At 40.1% G+C, this 25,312-nt stretch overlaps 1 protein-coding gene across 2 annotated transcripts in view; it reads right to left on the bottom strand.

Moving 5' to 3' along the window:
- Positions 1 to 3,910: 3,910 nt before the first annotated feature.
- Tm2d1 (TM2 domain containing 1) overlaps positions 3,911 to 25,312 on the bottom strand; it is a 134,738-nt gene continuing 113,336 nt past the window's right edge. The window contains exons 8-11 of one of the 2 annotated variants that reach the window (XR_012449882.1): positions 8,651 to 8,859; positions 6,943 to 7,018; positions 6,122 to 6,278; positions 3,911 to 4,158 (exon numbers count right to left, since the gene is read on the bottom strand). The gene's annotated coding sequence lies outside the window, so the exon portion shown is untranslated. The remainder of the gene's footprint in view (positions 4,159 to 6,121; positions 6,279 to 6,942; positions 7,019 to 8,650; positions 8,860 to 25,312) is intronic. The other variant, XR_012449880.1, reaches the window with a different exon arrangement.

The following is a 25,312-nucleotide window of genomic DNA, read 5'->3' as shown; positions in this document are numbered from 1 at the left end:
CCTGATGGTCCTCTCACCTCCGTCTGAAAAGTGTGTTGATCTATTTACAGTAGCCCCTCTTAATTGTGGGGCATACATTCCAACACCCCAATGGATATCTGAAACTAATAATAACATTGAATCATATATGTGTGCTTACTACATTTTTCCTATACGTATGACCTATAATAAAGTTTAATTTATAAATTAGATACAGTAAGAGATTGACAGCAATTGTTACCAATAAGAGAACAACTGTAAAAATACACTTTAATAAAAGTTCTGTGACTGTGATTTCTATTTCTTTCTCTCAGTCTTACTGTACTGTACTCACCTTTGTTGTGATGATGTGAGATGATGCAATGCATATATGATGAAAAAAGGTGAAGTGAAAGGCAATGCATCGTGTTGCAGTGTTAGGCTACCATTGACCTTCTGATGATACAGCAGACCACAGAGCCACAATGAGACTGGTAGATGAAACTGAAATTGCAGAAAAAGGAACCAATACAGATTGGTTTATGCCAATCAGAGCTGGAGTTGGAGAGTCAGCTTCCAGGATGAATAAAGTAGGTGAGAGGCAATGACACAAATGAAGGGTAAGAGGATCCTGCATCCTCAGATAACATGTCCACTAGAGTCAGGGAAGTTGTCACTAAAGAGAAGATGTGATTTTGAAAGGCCAGTTGAATGAGGTGAATTGAATGTTTTTAACCACATTTCCATAACATAGAAAACATCACAGATTTCTATAATGCCGGAAAATTTGTGAAATAGATAATCATAAGTTTTGTGAAATTGTGTCATCTAAATAAAAGTTATTATTATGTCAAAAAAAAGAAAGAAAGAAAGAAAAGGGAACCATGGATAAGGGAGACTACTATATTTTCTTCAACAAGGTTTCACCTTTAAGCCATGGTCCTTTTATCTGGTGATCTGTTTGTCCCATTTTATTAACAAGTGAAAAGTTCTGGGGTTGCCACAAAATGTCCAAGGAAGAATGGATGCCAGACTCAAGCATTATGTCAGACCAAGGCAAGTTCAGCCAACCAAGCAAGCAATGAAGCTCACAAATCTGTTCAGGAGATTCTCTGATTTTTATGAAGGGCCCTGTGCCCATCATGCAGCCTGGAGGACTGAGCAAGAAGGCACATGGTCTGAAGGTTGTCCTGATTTCAGGGGTTGGCATCATGCCAAGGCACCCAGCCATGCTACACCTCCCAACCTGCCACCCCCACCACCGGGAGATCATCTCTCCTATCAGCACCAGCACCACTTCCCGGGCTGTGCCCAATGGCTCTCCCTGCATGTGTTCTGCAGGAACAAACTATGAAACCCACCTATGCATTTTCTATGGGTTCTGCCTCTGGTTTAAGTAGATAGCACATGCTGTCATCTGGTTTTTGTTAAATTCCATAAGTAAGAGAGTAATTCATACTCCAAAATGGTCAATCTCACTACTTACATAGTGAGACCATAATTGAAAACTGTTTTGTTCTCTTCTGCTTTTCCCTATTTCTCAAATTTCCTTTAATGGGCACAGAGTACTTTTACATTTAAAAAATTAAGACTAATTTATGGTAGAAACAGCAGCCTGGTCATAGAAATGTCTATTCATAGAGGCCTTAAGAGCCATACTCTGGCAGCTCTGTTGGCCAAGAAATCATTTTACTGGGATGTCCCCACATTCTGTGAACTGAGTGAGCTTTCTTTCGAGACTATCAGCCAACAGTTTGAGTTCTAGGACAAAAGCTTAGAAAATGATGGAGGGTTTCCTCACTGTGGAATGACAAAATAGGTAACAGCTCTTTGACCAATCATATCTTATTAACTGTGTGTCAGACACTATATTATGCTGGACACAGAAGACACAAAGATCAATTATTGTGTCTTCACTGTAGTTAGGAAGGTAGATATAAAAATGCTGTTGCTACACTAGGAAGTGAGTTATGTACAGGTGCGAGAGCAGTCAGAGCAGGTTTCAGAGAGGCCAGGACATTTCAACAGTCATCACTTCAGACCAGAGCAGTTGGGTGGTAAGGAATTAGTGAGGGACAAGGAGAGCTCAGCAGAGGGAAAGTACATGTGAAAGCAGGAACCAGCCAGAGTGTGGAATTGCCAGGACACCAGGACCTAACTCACAGAAGGCTCTCGAAGACATACCAGTTCTTGTCTAGGTAAGAAAGCAGGCTAGTTGGCCACTATGAGCCCCAATTCCTACTAGCCCATCTAGCATCATAAGCATGGGATGACAGAAAAAAAATCAGAGTGACATCACCATTGGGATTGTGTGATAATCAGAGTTTTCTTGCTGCCTTTTGGCAAATAAAAATCAAACTCTGAGCTGCCCATTCAAGAATGACAAATTGCATTTTACGGTTAGCATGATAAATAATTCTGTTTTGTATAGCCTACATAATTTAGAAAAGAAATTATGGTCTAGGTACTTCCCTACCACCTAGATACTCAGGAAAGGAAAGAGAGGTGGTTTAACCAACCGTACTTGCTTGGGTCCCAGGCGGCCTTCCAGGTCAAGAAATAAAAATAATTGTAAGGCAATTTTAATCTTTGCTGAACTCTCTCGAAGCATACCAAAGAGAATCCCAAATGCACAGCAAAACATCTCAAAAATTGCCTTTCACTACCTCTCTCAAGTCATATATATCACACATTTATGGCTCCCTCCTCCTGATTTCTTTCCTCCCTCCTATACTCCTCCAAACCCCTCATAAGCCTAACTACAGAGCACTTGTATTTCTACCCCAGCTCCCTTTCCCCTCCCCCCTTTGTAGATTTATTCCTCCTGTGGCTGGTAGCTCTCTCTTCCCTTCTAAAGTAAATCAATTTCACCTTTCTGGCCCCTGTTCCAATCACCACCACTGTATTTTTATATTTGTGGCAGAAGTTTAATAGGTGGGAAGGGGGGATGCTTCGCAGAGCCTAGAATACCCAAGAGAAGGATGTGTTTTCCTTGTCATTTGAGCAGCAAGCATTTTTAGCCCCTGCTGGCAAAGTTTCTTTCTGGTGGCTCCCATATTTTAGGTCGTTGCTCACCCTAAAACGTAAGGCATATCATAGAAGTTTAATGCAAAATGATCTTTATGAGTCTGTGTTTCTTAAGTATTTCCCTTTTTTCATAGCAAATTTAAGTCTGTGTCCTTACTCATCCAAGTGGTCAACTACAAGTATACTATTTATTTCATCCCAGTCTTTTCCACACACACAAATTCCCATAATGCAAGGGCGCTGGCATCTCATTGGCCATTCACACTGTCCCTGGAAAATAGAATGCACTCATTTATTATTGCATTCAGGATTTGTTGGGGTGAATTTGAATGCGAGCATAAATTTCCTAAAGCATCTTTCAGTCCCTGGAACCAAGTGTCAAAGTCCTGAGACTCAGAACATACGCAAATGCATTTTATCTTCTCCCAAGCGACCATACAAATGGGTGACCAGGAAGCAACCTTTCCCTCACTTACCCTGTAAGCCAAGAATCTTCAGGTATAGAAAAAGCCATCCTTTTTTCCTTTCCTTTAAGGAAAGTGACCAAATGCAAGTTTTTCTGAACCAGCTCTGAGCCCACTCCGGCATTTGAAGAGTTAATCTGCTGCCACCTAGTGGCTCCCAGCCAACCTGCAGGACCCTCAGCTCACTGAAAAGGAATGAGGGTGACTGGGGTGGAGGTGGGGTGCCTTGGGGACAGGGCCAAAATCCAGAGTGTCTTCGTCCTCCTGTCCCAGAGTACTAGTTAGAAGGATTGGTGTTTTTTTTAAAGCATATTTTTCTCTTTCTCTCTCTCTCTCTCCTCTCTCTCTCTCTCTCTCCCTCTCCTCTCCCTCTCTCCCTCTCTCCCTCTCTCCCTCTCTCCCTCTCTCTCTCTCTCGTTCCTTCTCTCTTCACCGCCCCCCCCCCCCCCATGCAACTGCAGAGCCTGTTTCCTGTAGACCTGAGGCAAAGCAGTAGTACAGGCTGGGATTTCTTGCAAGTTTTCCACTGTGGGGTGCCGCAACAGCTGTGACCCTTTCTTGATTTTGATGTAGACTTCAAGGGCGCCGTCCTCAGCGGGGGAACATTTTTACCTCAGGAGCCTATTCACATTGGTAGCCTTGGCAGGGAAATTTCCAGAAGCTTTGATTACACAAATACCTCTGCTAGGTACAGGCCCGTCTTGGCAACCTGGGGAGAGAGAATGTGCACGTGGGCTGATTAAACTAAACGACCCGTTTCCTTTGGTGCGACTGGGGGTTGCGGGGGTCTTCAGTTTGGAAATGATTTTTTTCCTTGGCTGTGTTGCCTGGAAACTTTGAGGGTTTAATTAGGACAGGGAGGGGAGTTTTTTGGCTTCTGCAGCTGCCTCTGCTCTCCCCCGGGGGGCGCAGAGAGAGAGAGAGAGAGGGAGGGGGAGGGGGAGAGAGAGAGAGGTGCCTTTTATTTCAATTGATTTCACTTAGTAACTTTTAACCTTCCGAACCAGAGTGAGACTCTGTGTGGTTTAGGTGTCACGTACTGGAGTCCGGGCACCTGAGTAGAAGTGGTAGCTATTACCTTAGCTCCTTCCATCTAGGGCCACTCTTAGGAAGGTTTTCTAAACGTTCTCAAGCAACTCTCAGAAGGACTGCCTTCCTCAGGGTCTCCCAACTCTCCAAGTTCCAGAGCCTAGGCCTGCCCTGGAAGCAGTTACTCGACTTGGTTAGGGAAAAACCAGAGCAAACAAATTAAAATGTGACATTTTTAATCCTTTATTAACTTCAGTGTCCTTTACTAACCCTCAGCATTACCAGTTACTCTCTTGTTTCAAGATTTGGAAAGACAAAAGAAGAAAACCTTTTTGGTTTTCTTTGGTATGTACATATGTTTGTATTTATTTTTCAACCACAAATTTTATACAGGAATATATTCTGGTTATAAGAGGATAAAATTCAGATGTATAACCCTTCTTGCTCAAGAGCAGATTTTCCAGCTGGGGTCAAGGTAGATCTTGACCTTGGCCAGCACACACACTGGCACACACTTGGCCAGTCCCTCTGCTTCCTTTTCTCCCTCTCTTCCTTTCCTCATTCCTTCAGAGGAACAGTCAGGGGCAAAGTCCCCTCCTATGTGGACAGCACAGAAACAAGCCACTGCATACTACAGGCAATGGTTTTCCACGGCTGCGTGGGCAAAGTTCCACAGAACAAATGGCTTAGACAGCAGAAATGGGTTGGCCCATGGTTCAGATCAACAGGGTTGCTTCTTGAGGGCCTGAGGGAGGTTGTTCATGTCTCTCCCACAGCCTCGTGATTTGTTAGCCATTGTTAGTGTTCCTTGACTTGTAGATGCAGCACCCTGGTCCCTGCATTCAGGGTCACAAGGCATTCGCTCTGTGTGTGTGTGTGTGTGTGTGTGTGTGTGTGTGTGTTGCTAGATCCAAATGTTCCTTTTTATAAGGACACCACTCATATTGGACTAGAGCCGACCACAACAACCTTCCTTTAAACTTCACTACCTCTGTGAAGGCACCATCTCCAAATAACATCACATTCTGAAGTTGTTTGAGTTAGATTTTCAACATCATTTGGAGAGATGATGTTCAATCTCTAATGTCAGGTAAAGCAACAAGTATGTGCACTTGGTACTGTGGAAGCACTACTTTAGGAGGGGGTACAAAAAAAACATGGAATATTTTTATACTGCCCTAATAACAAAATTCCCTTCTTTACTTTTTAAATTTAATGTTTATTTTCATTAATGTTATACATACGCATACATTTAAAAGTCAGGTTGTCTTACCAGGCCTTTACTGCCTACTCTCTAAGACAATCTCTTTCATCTCCTAGATCCTGTTAATAAATTTCCAAACATCAGTTTCATGTTGCTGCATGGTCTTTCAATAATAGACATTATCTTTTGGCTACACAACATGAATGATGGAAGATGAATCCAATGTTTTCCTTTCCATGACTATCTGAAGTCACATGGGATACTAAAATTGCCAATTCTTTCCTGAATAACATTTTTCCCACTTGGAGTGAGTAACTGCCTTGTTTTTTACTTGCTTGGTTTTTAATGTGTTTATCCCTAATCAAACTCAAATTCTGCCCAGTTGTATAAGTCTCTTGATACATTCATATACACTGGCTCCAACGTGGCACTGACTCACCTATCCTCCTAGGGAACCCTCAGTTTAGACTCTTCCTTGTAGGTTGGTCAGATGTCCAGAGGAGACTCTTCCATTCTGTACTTGAAGAGTAGACAGCAGTCTTTCCATTATGCAGTTTCACCTTTTTCAGTTTCAGTTAGCCACAATCAACTGCATTCTGAAAATATTAAATGAAAAATCACAGAAATAAACAATTCATGAGTTTTAAATTGTGCTCCAGTCTTAGTAGCAAGATACAATCTTATGCCATCCTGCTCCATTCTGCCCTGGATGTGAATTCTTCCTTTGTCCAGTGTTTCCATGCTATATATGCTACCTCCCCATTAGTGGAGACAACTGTCTCAGTTATCAAATTGACTTGTGATATCAAAGTGCTTGTGTTCAAATAACCTTTGTTTCACTTAACAATGGCCTCAAACTGCAACAGTAGTGATGCTGGCAATTCAGGTATGTCAAAGAGAAGCCACGAAGTGCTTCCCTTATGTGAAAAGATGAAAGTACAAGCAGGTATTTTGGGAGGGAGACACCAAAAGCACATTCACATCACTTTTATTGTAGACTATTGTTATAATTGTTCCATTTTATTATTAGTTTTTATTGTTAATCTTTCACCATGCCCAATTTTTTAATTAAACTTATTGCAGGTATGTAGGTATAGGAAAATACAGAGTAGGTATAAGGTCAGTACTATTCATGGTTTCAGAAATCACTAGGGGTCTTGTAACCCATGGACAATGGAGGACTCCCAGATATCTTGCTGCTGTGTTCTGGGTGCTGTGGGGGAAGGTAGAGCCCAGCATTTGGTCAGCCTATCCATATACCTTTAATCCGTCTTTCTCAGTGTAGCATCCACTCCACCCTGGCATCTCCACTTCAGAAACCCCTTGCTTTCTGTCTCTAGAAAACAAATCTTCTGTCATTTACTGCAGTGGAAAAGGAGTCCCACAGCTGGGCAGCCTGGGAGTGGGACAGGGGTTGAACAGCTTCTAAGACCATGTCCACGAACCCTCCTCTTTCAGCCCCACCTTCCCTCTTACTTTTCCAATGGAACCAAGTACTACCAGAGCTTTTTACTGAACTTTTTCACTGCTTCAAATGTAAACGAAGTCACTTTTGGAGTCTTCTCTCTGTGGGCTCAGTATGTCACCTTATTGGGTCTGCTACACCAGTCACCAGTCTTTCACAACACTCCAATTTCCAAGGTTTTACAGTTTCCTCCTGCCCTGTCCTCTGCATTTTTGTGTGAGTTTCAGGAAGAAAGAGAGTTACATGCATTTGTCCAATCTGTCAGGCTCAACTCTAAAGCCATTTTTGCTTCTTAACCCACATGTCCTAGAGACATTCTCAAACCCCAAAGGAGTCATCCTATTCTTGGCCCATGTGGAAGTTGTGGGTGAGTTCATGGGCAAGAGCAGCCCTTCAGAAATCCTGCCACGTGTGACAACATGACTGGAACTGGACATTAGTGAAATAAGCCAGACATAGGAAAAAAAAATGCTGCTTCGTCTCACTTATATGTGGAATCAAAAAAAGTCAAGTATATAAAAACAGAAAGAACGGATGTTGATGGATGTGCGGGGCAGCGGGGGGTGTAGTTCAAAGGGTACAATGTTCTACTCATATAGGATACGTCTAAAGAACTAATGTAGAATGAAAACTGTAGTTATAATACTGTGATATAGATTGGAAACTCACTAGGAGGGTAGTTTTCAGATGTTGTCACTACTAAAAATAAATTTTAAAAAGTAACTATATGAGGAGATGGTTATGTTAACTGGCTTGACTATGATCATTTTTTCAGTGTGTACATGTACACCAAAACAAGCTATAGACCTTAAATATATACAACAAAAATAGAGGACCGTCAGTGTGCCCTAGTTAATATGTGAACATACACACACATTCACCTCAGCTATCCATCTGCATAATCCACAGCCAACCTGGGCTGGACATTTTGCTTCATCTGCCAGATTCTTATTTTGTTCTCCATGTAATTCTCTTTCGTTCCCCTCATTCTCCCCCACTGCCATTAATTCTTAAAAATACACCTGAAGTGTTCTTTTCAAAATACAAAGCCAATTATTGTAGATCATCCCCTTACTTCAGAGCCTTCAAAGTCTTCTGTTCACCCTTAGAATAAAGTTTAAAACGCCACTATTGTCCTCTAAGCCCCCTCACAGTGGACCCCAACTACCTGTCCTACCTCAGATTAGACTCCCTCTCCTTGTCTGAGCCTTGGCCTCCTTGGCGATTTCTCAGTTCCATTGGGCTCTTACACATGCTCTGTCCTCTGCCTGGAAAGCTCAGTACCCCACACACACTAAATTAAATCCTGTATTGCACATTCCCATGACACCCCAAGGTTTTGCTTTGGTAACATTTTATTTACTTGACCAGGCTAGACAGGCAGTATCACGAGAGCAAGAATTTTTTTGGTCTTGTTCATATTCTAACCTTAGTACCTACTACCAGACCTGGCATGTAGAAAAGATTTTTAAAATATTTATGAAATGAATTATATTTTTTTACCTTAGTTTTTTCCAACCTTTGCTCCTCTACAGTTACAATAAGAGAAAGCATTAGCTCAATATTGAGAGGTTTAATTCTCTTTCTGGAAAGCTGGGCTTGGTGCCTTTCTTTCTCCCCTCTGAAAAACAGCCTTAGATGTCCTCAGGATACTAGATCTGGAGACCAGACGACTCTCCACTCATTCTACTGGCTCTAAAAGCAGAACATCCCTAAGAATACAAAGAAAAATGGAAAAACGTAATTTTTGTCTCTCATAGGCAATCAGGGAAGTTGGTGGCAGCAATAAAGTTAGCAGGTCACACAAGGATTCCCACAAAATAAACTGTTACAGAATCACACTTGCCATAAGATATAAAGGTTGCCCTGATTTTTTTTTTCACATGAGAGAAACAAAACAAAAATGGTGGCCACTGTATATGACCATGGGAAGTTGGAAGTTGCAACTATTTGAAGATTGTACTCCATGCCCTCCTAAGGCCTTTCCGTAACTCTGTGACCTTATTCTATGATTCTTTATAACACTTGTTCACAAGAACTTCTGGGTTTCTGAAAATACATAGCTCTTGAAAAAATCAAAGTTTTAGTGCAGGGTTTTAAAAAAATATAAACACCTTTATGAACTTGGCAGAGAGTCAAGTAAAGAATACTGTGGGTCTGAGATCTGCCAACAATGGCACAGTTCTAAAGAGCTCGGCAGCCAGCATTTTAGCACTCACAGTTGAGCTATGCAAGGGCTGCAAGATTGAAATCTTCATTAGCAGCTTGGAATTTTGAGTTTGACACAGGAAGGGAAATAAAATAATACCTGCCTGAAAGAGAAGAATACAGTTTCCTAAACTTTAAATTAAACATATGACAAATTGATTGTGTGATATTTTGTAGTATTATTCAGTAAATATTTACCCCTCCTTCTCTCACCATGGGCCTTCACCTCCCTCCCCCACTGATGTTGGGTTTGGACACACTTTGGTTTTGCCAATGAAACATCTGTGGACATGACATTTTTCTTAAAAGTGCTTGCTTTGTTCAACTTTAATCTTGTGCATGATGACCTGCCTTGAGAAGTATATCCTGGACTCAATATATAACATAGATATTCATGTACAGCATATATATGTGTTAATAGACTTGATGGATGTATATTTAAGATATGTAGCATATGATATATACTGTATTTATATTTTGAATAGTTGTAAACACAGAACCCCAGCAGAGCTCAACAAAAACTCAGCCAAATCACAGTTGATCCCTTTGACTGTGAGAATAAATGCTTGTGTTTTAAGTCACTAACTATTGAAGAAGTTATCATACAGCATTATTGTGGAAAAAGCTGACTAATGAAGAAGGCAGTATGAGTTCTCATGAGATATTCCAGCTGTGACAGTTAGGAGCATGGTTTCTGATGTTTGGCATATCTTGTTTTAAATCTCATTCCCATTATTTCCTAGAGGAGAAAAGTTATGTAATTTAACCTCGTTGAAAACTTTTTTTTTCTTTTGGTAGTACTGGGGTTTGAACTCAGGGCTTTGTGCTTGCTAGGCAGGTGCTCTACTGCTTGAGCCATGTCTCTAGTCCTTATCTTTGTTGAGACTTGATATCTTTATCTTCAAAATGGAGACAATCGTCATACCAATTTCATAGCCCTGCTGTAAGGATCAAATGACTTAATGGACACCAAGCAGCTAAGATAATACCTGTACACACTGAGAAGGCAATAAACATTTGGTATTATTAACGATAACAATAAATGTCTTTTCTATTAAATGAATATTACTTTCCTATTAACCTATATTATAAAACTGGATATATTTTTTTCATGAAACTAAGTATAGGGGCTAGGATGTAGTTCAGTAGTACAGCACTTGCCTAATGGATCTGAGACCTTGGCTTCTATCCACAGCATCATAAAAGAAAAAAAAAAAAAGAGTAGACATAGGAGGATTCTGAGAAGGCTGCAGAATAGAATAGGAAACACCAACAATCTGCCTCCTTATCTAGACAACACCTGTACTAGCAGAATCTGGCTAATGCAACTATTTTGGAACTCTAGAATGTATTAAAGCTTGTAGCTTCCAAGGAAAGCCTTGGCGGTTTATGGTAGCAAATTTCAGTCAGTTTTAGCTCTCAGCCCAGGAGTAGCTACCCATCATCCCTCTCAAGTCTCATGACAGGAGCTTTGCATTTGTTCCTGGAGCACCTTGCACACAGCTTGCAGGAACCAGGGTGGAAAAAAACACCTTGACCTCCAAATATCAGAGATGTGATCTGATCACTGATAGCTACTTCTGACCACAGAGCTGAGACAAAGAGGCTGAAAGCCATTGCTGTTGCACTTCCTTGCATTATGGCAACTCATCCTCCTCTTACTAAAGTGACTTCCAGGGACTTAAGGCACTAGTGCCCTCCCTGTCCTTTTGTTTTCCTCTTTTACTCCGTTTGATAGCTAGACATGAAAAGCCAGGACATTCAAAAGCAACCAAATATATGAGGAACATTAGAAAGAGATTGTGAATGCCTAGAAAAAGGCACATGAGAAGAACTGATCCTTGACCCAGAGACATCCCGTAACAATAAAAAGAAAAACAATAACAAAACCAGCAAATTCTGGAAAAGGAGGATAATCTGATTTCTTGAGTTACGTTATTAGGTTCAGATGTCCAGCTTTCAACAAAAAAAATTCAAAAGGCATACAAAGAAACAAAAATATTTGGCACATTCAAAGGAAAAAATGAATCAATAGAAATTATACTTGAAAAAGAACTATTGGCAGATCTACTAGACAGAAATATTAAAGCAACCTTTCCTTCTGGTTTGTGTGTGTGTGTATGTGTGTGTGTATTACAGGGGTTAGAACTCAGGGCCTCATGATTGCTAAGCAAGTGCTCTACTACTTGAACTCATTTTTGTTGTTGTTGCTCTTTATTTTTGTTTTGAGATAATTCATCAAGGTTGGCCTAAAACTCATGATCCTGGTGCCTCTGCCTCCTGAGTAGATGAGATTACAGGTGTGTGCAGCCACACCTGGCTTTTAAAGTAACTATTTTAATGATACTCAGAGAATTAAAGGAAGATGTGGTGAGAGCCAGGAAACAACGTGTGACAAAATGGAAATATCAATAAAGTAGAAAACTTAAGAAGGAACCAAAAGGAAATTCTGCAGCTGAAAAATCAATTACTGAAATGAAAAATTCACTAGTGGGATTCAAAGGCAGATTTGAACAAGCAAAAGAAAGAACCATCAAACTTGAAGAAAGGGCAATGGAAGTTATTGCAGAAAAAAAGACTGAAGAAAAGTGAACAGATATGCATTGTGGGAGTTCCAGAAGAAGAAAAAGAGGGAAAGAGAGAACATTTGAAGAAATAATGGCTAAAAAATCCCAAATTTGATGCAAGTTATGAATATAAATACCCAAGAAACTCAAAGAACTCCAAATAAGTTGATCTCAAAGAGGTCTACAAAGTAACACATTACAATTAAAAAAATTCTAAACACTGGAGATGTGGCTCAAGCGGTAGAGTGCTTGCCTGGCAAGCATGGAGGTCCTAGTACTGCCAAAAAACATTTTTTTTTTTAAAGAAAAAGAAGGAATCTTAAAAACAGCAAGAAAGAAGTGACTTACCACATACAGAGGAATTCAATAATATTTTCAGTAGATTTATTATTCTTAAAGACCTGAAGTCTATGAACCAATATATTCAAAGTAGTAAAAAAAAAACAAACAAAAAAACCCAGTCAACTAAGAATCTTATGCCTAACAAAACTTCCTAACAAGTGAGAAAGACTATAAACTATTAAAGAAAGAAATCAAAGAAGACTACAGAAGATGGAAAGGTTTCCCATGCTAATGGATTGGTAGAATCAGTATTGTGAAAATGACTATATTACCAAAAGCAATCTACATGTTCAGTGCAATCCTGATCAGAATTCCAATGACATTCATCCCAGAGACTGAAAAATCTACCCTAAAGTTCATTTGGAAACACAAAAGACCATGAGAAGCCAAGGCAATACTGAGCATAAAGAACACTGCTGCCATTCACAATAGCCAAGTTATGGAAACAGCCAAGATGCCCCAGTACTGACGAATGGATCAAGAAAATGTGGTATCTATACACAACGGAATTTTATGCAGCCATGAAGAAGAACGAAATGTTATCATTTGCTGGTAAATGGATAGAATTGGAGAACATCATTCTGAGTGAGGTTAGCCTGGACCAAAAGACCAAAAATCATATGTTCTCCCTCATATGCAGACATTAGATCAGGGGCAAACACAACAAGGTAATTGGACTTTGATCACAAGATAAAAGCGAGAGCACACAAGGGAGATATGAGGATGGGTAAGACACCTAAAAAATTAGGTAGCATTTGTTGCCCTCAACACAGAGAAACTAAAGCAGATACCTTAAAAGCAACTGAGGCCAATAGGAGAAGGGGACCAGGAACTAGAGAAAAGGTGAGATCAAAAAGAATTAACCTAGAAGGTAACACACACGTACAGGAAATTAATGTGAGTCAACTCCCTGTATAGCTATCCTTATCTCAACCAGTAAAAACCCTTGTTCCTTTCTATTATTGCTTATACTCTCTCTACAACAAAATTAGAAATAAGGGCAAAATAGTTTCTGCTGGGTATTGAGGGGGTGGGGGGGAGAGGGAGGGGGTGGAGTGGGTGGTAAGGGAGGGGGTGGGGGCAGGGGGGAGAAATGACCCAAGCATTGTATGCACATATGAATAATTAAAAAAAAAAAAGAACACTGCTGGAGAAATGGCAATACCTGACTTCCAACTATACTACAGAGCCATAGCAATAAAAACAGCATGGTACTGGCACAAAAACAGACATGAAGACCAGTGGAACAGAATAGAAGACCACGATATGAGCCCACACAGCTATGTCCACCTGATTTTTTACAAAAGTACCCAAAACATATGATGGAGAAAAGACAGCCTCTTCAAAAAATGTTGCTGGGAAAACTGGATATCTGCATGCAAAAACTGAAACTAGATCCATGTCTTTTATCCTGTACAAGTATCAACTCACAGTGGATTAAGAACCTTAATATATAAGACCTGAAACTTTGAAGCTAGTGCAGCAAAGAGCAGGAATGAACAGGCATAGGCAATGACTTCCTAAATAGAACTCAAATGGCTCAGCAACTAAGAGAAAGGATTGACAAATAGGACTACAATTAAATATCTTCTGCACAACAAAAGAAATAGTCACCCGATTGAAGAGACTGCCCACAGAATGGGAGAAAATCTTTGACAGCTACATATCTGACAAGGGATTAATAACCAGAATATACAGGGAGCTCAAAAAACTAAACTCCCAAAAACTCAATAACCCAATGAAGAAATGAACAAATGAACTGAACAGAGCTTTTTCGAAGGAAGAAGTCCAAATAGCCAAAAAGCACATGAAGAAATGCCCAACATCTCTGGCCATAAAGGATGTGCAAATCAAAACCATGTTAAGATTCTACCTCATTCCTGTTAGCATGGCTACCATCAAGAACACAAACAACAACAAATGTTGGCGAGGATGTGGGGAAAAAGAACCCTTTTACACTGTTGATGGGAATGTAAAGTAGTACAATCACTATGGAAAACAGTATGGAAGTGCCTCAAAAAACTAAAAGTAGAACTGCCATGTGATCCAGCAATTCCACTCTTAGGGATCTACCTGAGGAATGTAAACCAGGTCACAATAAAGGCACCTGCACACCCATGTTTACTGCAGCATTACTCACAACAGCTAAGCTGTGGAAACAGCCAAGATGCCCCACTACTGAAGAATGGATCAAGAAAATGTGTTATTTATACACAATGGAATTTTACTCAGCCATGAAGAATGAAACTGTCATTTGCAGGTAAATGGATGGAACTGGAGAACATCATCTTAAGTGAATTTAGCCAGGTTCAGAAGGCCAAAGGCCACATGTTTTCTCTCATATGTGAAATACAGACCTAATACAAACATTAGCAATATTACAAAAAACAGGTCACACCAATGGGAGGTCACTAATGAGAGAGGGACAGCCAAAGAAAGAAGTTAAGAAGATGAATATGGTTGATGTACTTCCTATACAAGAATGAATATAGAACACTTAAATCTATTGAAATCACCAAAGGAAGGGGACTAATGTAGAAAGGAGAAAAATAGAGGGGATGAACCAATTCAGGTTATAATACTTAACACATGGACATGTCACAAGGAAACTCCCTGTATAGCTATCCTAAACAAACAAAAATGTCATTTTGTTTTTTTACAAAAACTGAGAACAAGAGGGTAGAACAGGCCTACCTGGGTGGGGCGGGGAGTGGGGGGTTGGTATCAGTAAGAAGGGGGAGGTGTGGGGAGAAGGTGTAGGAGGGTGTATATGGTGCCAATATTGTGTACACATGTATATAAGCAGAAAAATAAGACCTGCTGAAACTATTCCAAGAATGGTGGGGGGAGTGGGGGAGATAAGGGATAAAGGGGAATGATGGATGGGGTGAATTCAACTGTGATACATAGTAAGAACTTTTGTAAATGTCACAGTGTACCCCCAGCACAACAATAATTTTTAAAAGTAGAGAGAAATTGAGAGATTCCTAAATAAACAAAAGCTGGGAGATTTTATACCATTAGACCTACCCAAAAGGATGCTATAGAATCATTTGAAGTCATAGGAATGAATAAAGGTCTTAATGAAGGTCTTAATGAAGGTAGACACATGGGAAAGTACAAAAGCTTAGTATTATTCTAACAATGATTTGTAACCACCTTTTACTATATGATTTAAGAGATCAACACATCTTAAAAAGTGGTTAGTCTACAATCTAGTATTATTGTAACTTTGGTTTATAACTCCGCATTTTGTTTCCTTTATAACTTAAGGTATAATGCATTTAAAAAAATTATTATCTTGTTTGTGGGGCATGCAATATATGTAGATGTAATTCCATGACATCAACGATGGAAAGGGGTAGGGATAGAACTGAAAAAGAGTAGAGGTTTTTGTACGCCAGTGATGTTAAACTGATATAAATTCAAATTGTAGTGGTATAACTTTAGGATATTAAACATAAACTTCATGGTAACCACAGAGACAATAAATATAGATATACACCAAAGAAAATGAGAAGGGAACTTAAATATGTACTATAAAAGATTAGCTAAACACAAAAAAAGACAATAATGAAGGAAATAAGGTATATAGATAACCAATAGAAAAATGACAGAAGTAAGTTCCTCAACATTAATTACTTTAGGGGCTGGGGGAATGGCTCAAGTGGTAGAGCACTTGGGTCCAATTCCAAGTACCACACACACAAAAAAAAAACCCCTCACAGATTGGCAGAATACATTTAAAAAAAAATACATTGCTCCATCTATATCTTGTCTACAAGAGATTCAGAGATTTACATTAGGTCCAAAGCACAAATAGATTGACAGTGACAGTATAGAAAAAGATATTCCATGCTCTCTTTTCTCTGAAAAGAGAGTAGAGATAGTTACACCAATATCAGATAAAATAGATTTTAAAATCAAAAAGTTCACAAGAGACAAAGAAGGAGGTGGCATGTTGAGAAAACGTTCAATCAGTATGAAGGTGTGAAAATTATGAATAATTATGAATACCCCCTGCACATCAATGATACACCATCAAAATATACGAAGTAAAAACTGTCAAACTGAAGGGATGTTATTACACCTCAATAACAGGTAGAACAACCAAAGAGAAGATAAGACAGTAAGAGAGGGTTTAAACTGCACAATAAGCCACGTGGATCTAACAGACATACAAAGCATTGGACAAATCTTTAGCCAGATGGACTAGAAAAAAAAGACTCAAATTACTAAAATCAGAAATGAAAGTAAAATATTAATATGAATTCTATAGAAATAAAAAGTACAATTTAGAAATAAAAAATACAAGAGTAGTATGTTCACCAACAAATTGGATATCCTAGATGTAATGGACTTTTTTAAACCCGTCCTCCCAAAGAGTTTCTTTAAACATATTCATTATTTTTTATCAAATAAGAAAATAAGCCAGGTGTGATGTACCTGCCTGTAATCCCAGCACCTGGGAGGCTGAGGCTGAAGGATCAAGAGTTTAGGGTCAGCCTGGACTACACTGAAAGACTTTGTCCCAAAATAAAAAAAACAAACCTAGAAAATAGTAAGTCATCAGAACATTTATGTACTATTGATAAGAATATAAGAATATAAAATGGTACAACCACTGTGGAAAACTGTATAGAGATTTCCCCAAAATTAAAAATAGAATACCAATATGATCTGGCAATTCTAGGTACAAGAGAATCCAAAACAGAGTCTTGAAGAGATGTTTATACACCTATGTTCATACCATCACTATTCACAATAGCTAACAGGATGGAAGCAAGCTATGTGTCCATTGCTAGATGAATGGCTACGTGAATGTGGTGTGCACACACAGGCTGTTAACACAAGGCAATTCTGACAATATATTACAACAAAAATGAACCCTGAGCACATTGTGCTCAGTGAAATAAGCCAATCATAAACAGACAACTGCTATATGATTACACTTAGATGAAATACTCAAAGGAGTCAAAATCACAGAGATGAAAGTACAATGGTGGTTGTCAGGGGATGAAGGTAGGGAAAGATAGAGGGTTAGTGTTTAATGGGTGTAGAGTTTCAGTTTTAGAAAATAAAAAAGTTACAGAGGATGGTGAAGGCTGCACAGCATTCCTAGTGTGCTTAATATCACTGAACTGTTTACTTAAAAATGGTTTCATGTTATGTGTATTCTGTCACAATTTTTAAGTGGATATACTTATTCAGAAATATTTAGTGAAGAAATATATGTCCAGCTGCAAATCTAATAAATTCCATATATCAACTTTCTTATGTATGCGAGGTTTACTTTCCACAAAGCAAATCTTTGTGTCCTGTGTGTGTGTGTGTGTGTGTGTGTGTGTAAAACACTTTTAAGTATGTTACGGTCTGAATGTTTGTGTCCCCTCCAAATTCCTATCTTGAAATCATCATTCCCAAGGAGACCATATTAGGGAGGTGGGGTTTTCAGGAGGTGATAAGGACGCAAGAGAAGAACTCCCGTGAGAAAGATTGGTGTCTTTCTAAAGAGAGACTGAGGGAATTCATGGGATCCTCCTATGAGGTGGGGACACAAAACAGGAAATAGGGCATGGATTCAGAGCCTGACTCTGCCAGGGCTTTACCTTGGGCTTCCCAGACTCCAGAGCTATGAGGGATAAGTGTTTGTTTAAAAGCCATTCAGTTTTATATAAAATTTTGTTACAGCAGCCAAAACAAATTAAAGACAACTTCTTTGCAATAATTTCCCAAATCTGAGCTCCTTTTACCAGCACAGTTTATATTTCCATATCCCAGAGTGTAGGATATGAACTTTGGGGTCAAGTATTAGTGGTCTAGGTGTCACTCCATGCTCACGGTGCCCAGAGTTGCTCATCTAGGGTTCAGGGGTGACATACTTTGCTGCCCATGTACTTAACAAATATATATTAAGTACTAGGTATTGCACTGGGTGCTAGAAGTGGGGAGATAATTAAGACATGGTTTCTGCAATCTTTGGCTCTTATAGTTCACCTACAGATTGGTGAATACATTTCACCCTGGTGGCAACTCTGATGGAGTTAGAAGGCCTGCCTAAGCACTGACTAAACATAACTATAGGCAATATTTAAATTCAGTGGGGAAAAGAGCCATTGGCATAGAAAGAAGGAATGGCTTTGAATGTCTGCTAAGTATTTATCTGGGGACAAGAGCATATACAACAAAATATAATTTCATGTAGTAAACATACTTGTAAGATGAGGACGAAGTAGCATCAAAGCACAGAGCAAAGGGTTCATTGATTTAGCCAGGAGGGGAGGAAAGTAAGGTCAGGCTTAATTGAAAAAGCGAAATTATAGCTGGACCTTGATGGATGGCTACAAATTTAGTGAGTGATGAAGTGGACAAAGATTTCAGGCCAAGAAACATGGCAAGCAAGGCAGAGAGGTATGTAAGTATGCAGGGAGCTGAGGGGCCAGTGAGGGGTTCTGTATGGTTAGGAGAGAACATGAAGTGATGCTTGCAGAAATAAGGGTGTCAGAGAGTGAGTTTGGACCAGATGATATTGCTTTAGCCTTTAAGTCATAGGCTCAATGGGAGCCAACTAAGCAAAAGAATATATGGCCAAATATATTCTTTCAAAGAGTTACTCAAGAGTTAGACTGAAGGTAGAGAAGAGAGAAAGAGACAGGACAGTAGAGAGGGATTACAACTGTGAAAACAGGAGCAGCAGGAAACTGAACTGGGGTGGCATGGGGCATAAAACAGAGGTGTTCTCTCAAATGTGATCCAGTAGGGTTTCGATGGGTACAAGCAAATTCCTTACACTGACTTTTCAGAACTTATGTCCTAATATCATAGTCTGCATATGTCAATATTGTTAAATTATACATATAAGTGGGACATCCAAGAGTAACCTTGGACTTTTACATAGTAGATGCTGTTTTTTCCATTTAACAGAGGGGAAAACTGAGCTTCAGTGATTTTAAAAAGCCCAAGATCAGTGATGTTAGACTATATACCTTCCAAGTGTCAAAGATGGCCGATGGACCCAGGGAAACTTGACTCAAGAGTTTGTGCAGCTGGGTATGATGGTGCATGCCTGTCATCTCAGCACTCTGGAGGCTGAGGCAAGAGGATCATGAGTCCCCAGCCAGCCTGGGCTATGTAGCAAGACCTGTCTCAGAAAACAAGAAGCAGCACGGTGACCCATACCTAACTACTCAGGAGGCGAAGACAGGAGGATTGCAGTTTGAGATCAGCTGGGACAACAAGTGTGTGAGAATCTATCTCAATCCACAGATGGGTGTGAGAGAACATACCTGCTGTCCCAGCAACACAGGAGGCTCAGATGAGGAGGATTATGATTCCAGACCAGCTAGGCAAAAAAATAAAGTTCACAAGACACCATGTCAACAGAAAAATCTGGGTGTGGTGGCATGTTCCTGTCATTCCAGCTACAGTGAGAAGCAAAAAATAGGAGAATTATGGTCCAGACCTGCCCAGGCACAAAGCAAGACCCTATCTTAAAAATAACCCGAGCAAAAAGGGCTGAAGGTGTAGCCTCAAATGGTAGAGCACTGTAAACCCCTGAGTTCAAAACCTAGTACTGCCAAAAGAACGTTTTCTATATCACACCAACAATTAATTCTCCAACATGCATGTTCATCTCTGCTATACATTAAACCTCTTTCACTCATGTCATTTTTTTTGGATATGGACATAGGTGATATAGGCATGAATGGATACATAGGTATTGACGCAAAAGATGATCCAATGAATATGAGAAAAGTGGCAAAAGCAGAAGAAAATAATGCCAACTGAGCCCCGCCTCTGCAATAATGTTAATGATTTGGACTTGAAGTAGAGGAAAGCTATTGATTTTTTCCTGATTACTCAAGAGGCTCGTCAAGTATTCTGACTCTCACTCTACTGAAATCGACGCTTTCGTCAGCCACTGGCTGCGGATCTAGCCTTGTGCTGGGGGAACACAGTGCAGTGTTTCTGGGGAAAAAGCCCAGGACTCTGAGTCAGGTGACAAGGTTGGGAGTTTGACTGAGCCTTGTGGCCTGTTCACTACTGCTGGCAATAGCTCAGATGACCTCAAAGTCCTCACCAGTCCTTCATTGTTCTTGTGCCTGCCTTGCAGGATTCATTTCAGGGAAAAGTGGAAGAGCAATTAGTGCCCAACATGAAAGTGTAGTAATGAAACACACTCAGTTGCCATGCCAATGCCCTGGATATGCAGGGGCATGTCTATACTTCCTGCTCCTGTGGTCCCAGACACCTCACTGACAGAATGGGCCTTACCATTTCTTACTTTTTCAAAAACTGCTGGATTTGAAATCTTGCAGGATGTTTAAACCTTGTTCTAGAGGATCTGCAGCCCTGTGACACTGGGACACTCTGTGCCTCGAGCACTTTTCATCTTACCTGGAGAATCCCAGTGGAGAGTTTAGAGCACATTAAGGAAATTAACCAAGACCTTTGGAGCGCTAGGCAGCACAGGGTGTATTCTGAGACAACATTTTTTTGAAGGATGGCTAGATATGATGCTATTTCCTGGAGCCAAACTTGCAAACTAGTGCTTGTGCCCCCTTTCTTCCAGAGGGAGGCTGGAGGGTGCACAGAAACACAAGCTCATCCTTGCCACTTCAACAGCATCATCAGATCTGGCAGTTATCATTTTGACTTCCGGAGGAAGAAGAGCAAGTGTTGAGTCTTGCAAGAGAGCAGTCCTCACTGCCTTCTGGCTCGAATAGACTAGGCAAAGTCTCCAGAGAGCACAGCTCCAAGCACTCATTAGAGACAATAACATTCCCGAGTGCCAGGGCCACATGCTCTGCTCTCCAAAATAAACGCTTCTCTCACAGCATCGCACTCTGGTACTCCTTAGATTAACCCAGGAGCTGACAGATTGGTTGAGAAGCTGCAGCTAATATTTTTGAGGGCATAAGAGATCATGGCACTGGTTCTAATTCCACAGCTGATCTTTTTAGCAGATCATGATGGATGACTCTCCACGGTGGTCAGCGCCTCCTGTATATTTTATGTGGAATGCTTGCCTTTGACATGTACTTTACAGAGACATATGTGTATCTTATTTTAATTAATGGAAGAAATGATTCATTCACAAGTGAAAGATTTAATTAAATAAAGGGTCAGCATGGGTCAGTTATGAATTGCAAAATACCTCAGGTGTTTATTATATTCTGTGTGCTGTCTGGAGTGTGCATGGCAATAAAGGCAGGCCTGCAAAGTAACAAAATAAAGTTTCACTCATTCATTCATTCATTCAGCAAGTATTACTTGGGCCCCTACTCTACTTAGGCACTGTGCCAAGCCCCAGGGACACAATGGACAGACAGGTATGGTTTTTGCTGGAATGACAATTACAGTGTAGAAGGGGATTCGAGAAAAAATTAAGGACAAATAGTCATGCTAGTACAGATCATGACATTTTATGAATGTTTTCTTTGCAATGTTTTGGAATTGTTTTTTATAATGCCATACCTGTGCAACAGTGGAATATATGTATCTAAAGCCAGTCTGAGCCACACCTGGAAGATACAGTATTTAATTTTTAAAAGCAGCAGCTACCCATATGGAGGCGCCCAAACTTAGGATCATTATTATTCCAGGAAATGTTGGAGAACACAATTACCTGGCTCGTGAGCTCCTTCCTCTGAGTTGATAAGCTCTGTGCTTTGGAAGCTGACACACCTAGAATCAAATTCTAGCCTCTCAGCTTACTTGCTTTCTGACCTATGGCATTGGTTTGCTTTTTTGACCTCAGGAAACAACAGCAAAAGTTCACAAGACAATGAATCCCTATTAGATAACACATGGATAGGACCAAGGGCACATAGCACTCCACTAATGTTTGTAATTCACATTTTTATTACATTACTATTAGAAGTAGTGTTTTGCACTCTATTTTCTTATCTTCTTAGTGACAGAGGTAACAACATTTTAGTACTAGACACAGCTGATATATGATTATTCTCAATAAATACCTATTGAGTAAACGAATGAAATTCTTTCTACCCCTTTTTGGAACTGATAATCCCAGCTACTCAGGAGGCAGAGGTAAGAGGATTGTGATCTGAGGTTGACCCTATCTGAAAAACAAAGTGAAAGTCAAAGGACTGGACATATGGTTCTTGTGATAGAGTTCAGTGTCCAGTACCACAAAAAAGAGAGAGAGAGAGAAGGAAGGAGAGGGAAGGAAGAAAGGAGAGACAAGGAAGGAAGGGAGGGAGGGAGGAGAAGAAGAAGAAAGGAAAAAGAAAAGAGGAGAAAGGAAACTCAATAAAAACACAGTCCTTCAAAGACTTTCCATGACACTTGGAATAGAATCTGAATTGCTGGCTATGGCAAACAGGAGCCTACATGCTTGACCTCTGCCTACCATCCCAATCTCAACCACCACCCTTTCCCCTTCAAACTCAGCTTGAGCCACTGGCCTTGCTTGAAATGCCTTTCCTCTAGAATTATGCATGGCTCACTGTTTCCAGTCCTGCTCAAATATCTTCTCCTCCAAGGGGCCTTCTCTAACCACCTCAGCTATTCATTTTCTGTCTCCTTGCATTAATAGAATGCTTCATTTTTTTAAATAGCATTGTCTCTGATAAAAATTAAATTATATATGTCTTGGCTTACAAATGTATTTTCTATCTCACCTACTTCTAACATGCCAATTGCTGAGGGCGGAGACTGCTCTGTTCTTTATCAGCCATCAAATGAATCAAACCAGCGAAGTATGAGGTTTTCATTTTCCCGGGAAAATAGAGTCGCAAAAACTATCCCAGTAGTTTCCAAACTACAGTAGTCTCCAAAATATGAAAGCTTTCCCCCAAAACTTTTTTCTACTTGCAGCACTTGATGAATTTCAGAATGACAGGAAGAGGGCAAATAAATTTTCCGGTCACACAGAAAATGAAGATAGAGCCACTAGGAAGTCTCCAAATCTCCAGATTTCAACTGAGTTCCTCTATGGCTTTGCTTTCTCACCATGAATCTGATGAGAAAACTCACTGCCTTTGTGATTAAAATATAGTTGTAGAGACTGGGGATTTGCCCAGAGGTACAGCACTGGCCCTGGGCTCAATTCCCAGCCCTGGAAAAAACAAAGTAGCTGTGAGATTACTCCTGTTCTCAAAGCCAGCAATCATGGATTTTCCTTAGTTTTTACATGATCTGGCTGGAAGCACAGATCAGGAAATTTGAATGTTTCATTTGGCATCTTTCACTGACCAAGTACTGAAGCACTGCAAACACAAGAGGTATCTCCATTTGCCATGGATGTTTGGTGGTAGAAAGGAAAGGCAAGAACTGTGTACACCAAGATATTGTCCAGGACACAATGACTGTGATTAGCTCTCTCTGGGTTGGAAGAAAGGCAGGGAACTCAGGCTTTCTTCTGCCCCGATGTGAGAGGTCAGAGCCTGTGCACGTTGTTGTGCGAAGTGGGGTCTTGCTCTGGGTATCTAGAGCATCCTGTCCCAGAAGTATCACCAAAGAACCAAACAATGCCGGCTGTTCCTGGCAAGGTCAGCCCTGGCTTACTCAGATCAGTGTTTTAGGAGAGGTGCTTCAGGGTAACAGAACTGGCTCTGTTTCCACCATGACCACATAGGCCCTGGTTTCTGCTGTGAAAAACAAAATTTTAAAAAATGTTACCATACCAAATTGTGTGTGGCTTTTGTTTTATAAACAATTTTTTCAGTCTGTTGAAACTATAATAAAGACCAATACCATATCCACTTGTTTTCCAAAGAGCCAACTCAACTTGGGAGACTCTCAGCATGAGCCCCTGGTCTTTCCTAGCAGATACTCTTCAAAATGTGACTCCCTGTGGTTAAGAGCAGAACAGGGGTAGTTGGCACCTCACCCCGGAAGCACAGGCTTCTTTCTGCTTCTGAAAAGGGAGGTTTCAGTGGGAGATGGCTGGAGTCACATCCAAGAGTAGAGGACCAGGGTGCTTCTAGGCAAGAAGGAGACCACCCTGAAAAGGGTACTATACCTTTTGGGCTCAAGTATTGCACTGGCAATGAGAATACTTCCTGAAGACTTTGATTTTCCCAACTATCTGGACACTGACTGAAGCTCATTCTTTCCAAATGCCTTACTTTTTTCAATATGATTTCATTTAAGCCAAGTGTATGAAAGCTTACAACAGGATGTCACTGATTTTCAAACACAAAGCAGGCAAGGGTGAGCATATTAATGGAATAAATATGTTCTAGAAGAAAATAATCTAGTTAATTCTTATCATTTACACAGATGACAAATCACAAAATCTAGTTGAGTGCCAGGAACCTCTTTTCCCTGGTGACCAAGAAAACTTGTACACTCCACCACACTCCCGAGGATGGATCCCACTTACGACTGAGACCAATGGATAATTCATGGCTTACAGAATGCACCGTTACGCCCAAGTTGCACGAAACAATAGTTCAGAATCTGATCACCACTTTCAAATCTCACTTTTCAAATTTCACATCTATAACATGGGAAAAATATGCTTATCTAAAAGTGTTAGGCTGGCAGAGTAGCTCAAGTGGTAAAGCACCTGCCTAGCAAGCATGGGGCCCTGAGTTCAAACCCTAGTACCATAAAAAATAAATTGAAAGTGTTGTTGGGAAAATTAGATAACCCACAAAAGGGGTTGGCATAGGGTTTGGCATATGCTAAATTCTCAATAAATGTTACCTTCTAAAACATTGTTACAACCAGTGTGACTTATGGCATTATTAGCAAAGTGTAATATTTGTTGTTAATGATTTCTATCAGTATCATCCTGATTCATGTTTAATTTTTTACTGTCTTTTGAATCCCAAAATCTAGTGGCCTATATACTAAGAGGTAAAATACAATTAAATACAATTAAAATACATTATTCCTCAGGTAAATTTCTCTGAAAAATAATGATGCTTTAGACTTCCATATGTATTTTCTTTGAATAAGTCAAATGGACAAATAACATAAAACCAGCATATTTTTCTATCTATTAGTAGAGTATAAGTCTCTATTTAGCACCTTTTTTTACTCTTTTCTCTTTAGCTCCTAATACATGGGGCTG

Source organism: Castor canadensis, chromosome 7 (genome assembly GCF_047511655.1).
Source record: "Castor canadensis chromosome 7, mCasCan1.hap1v2, whole genome shotgun sequence".
Taxonomy (NCBI): domain Eukaryota; kingdom Metazoa; phylum Chordata; class Mammalia; order Rodentia; family Castoridae; genus Castor; species Castor canadensis.
This window is presented reverse-complemented; position numbering and strand designations above follow the sequence as displayed.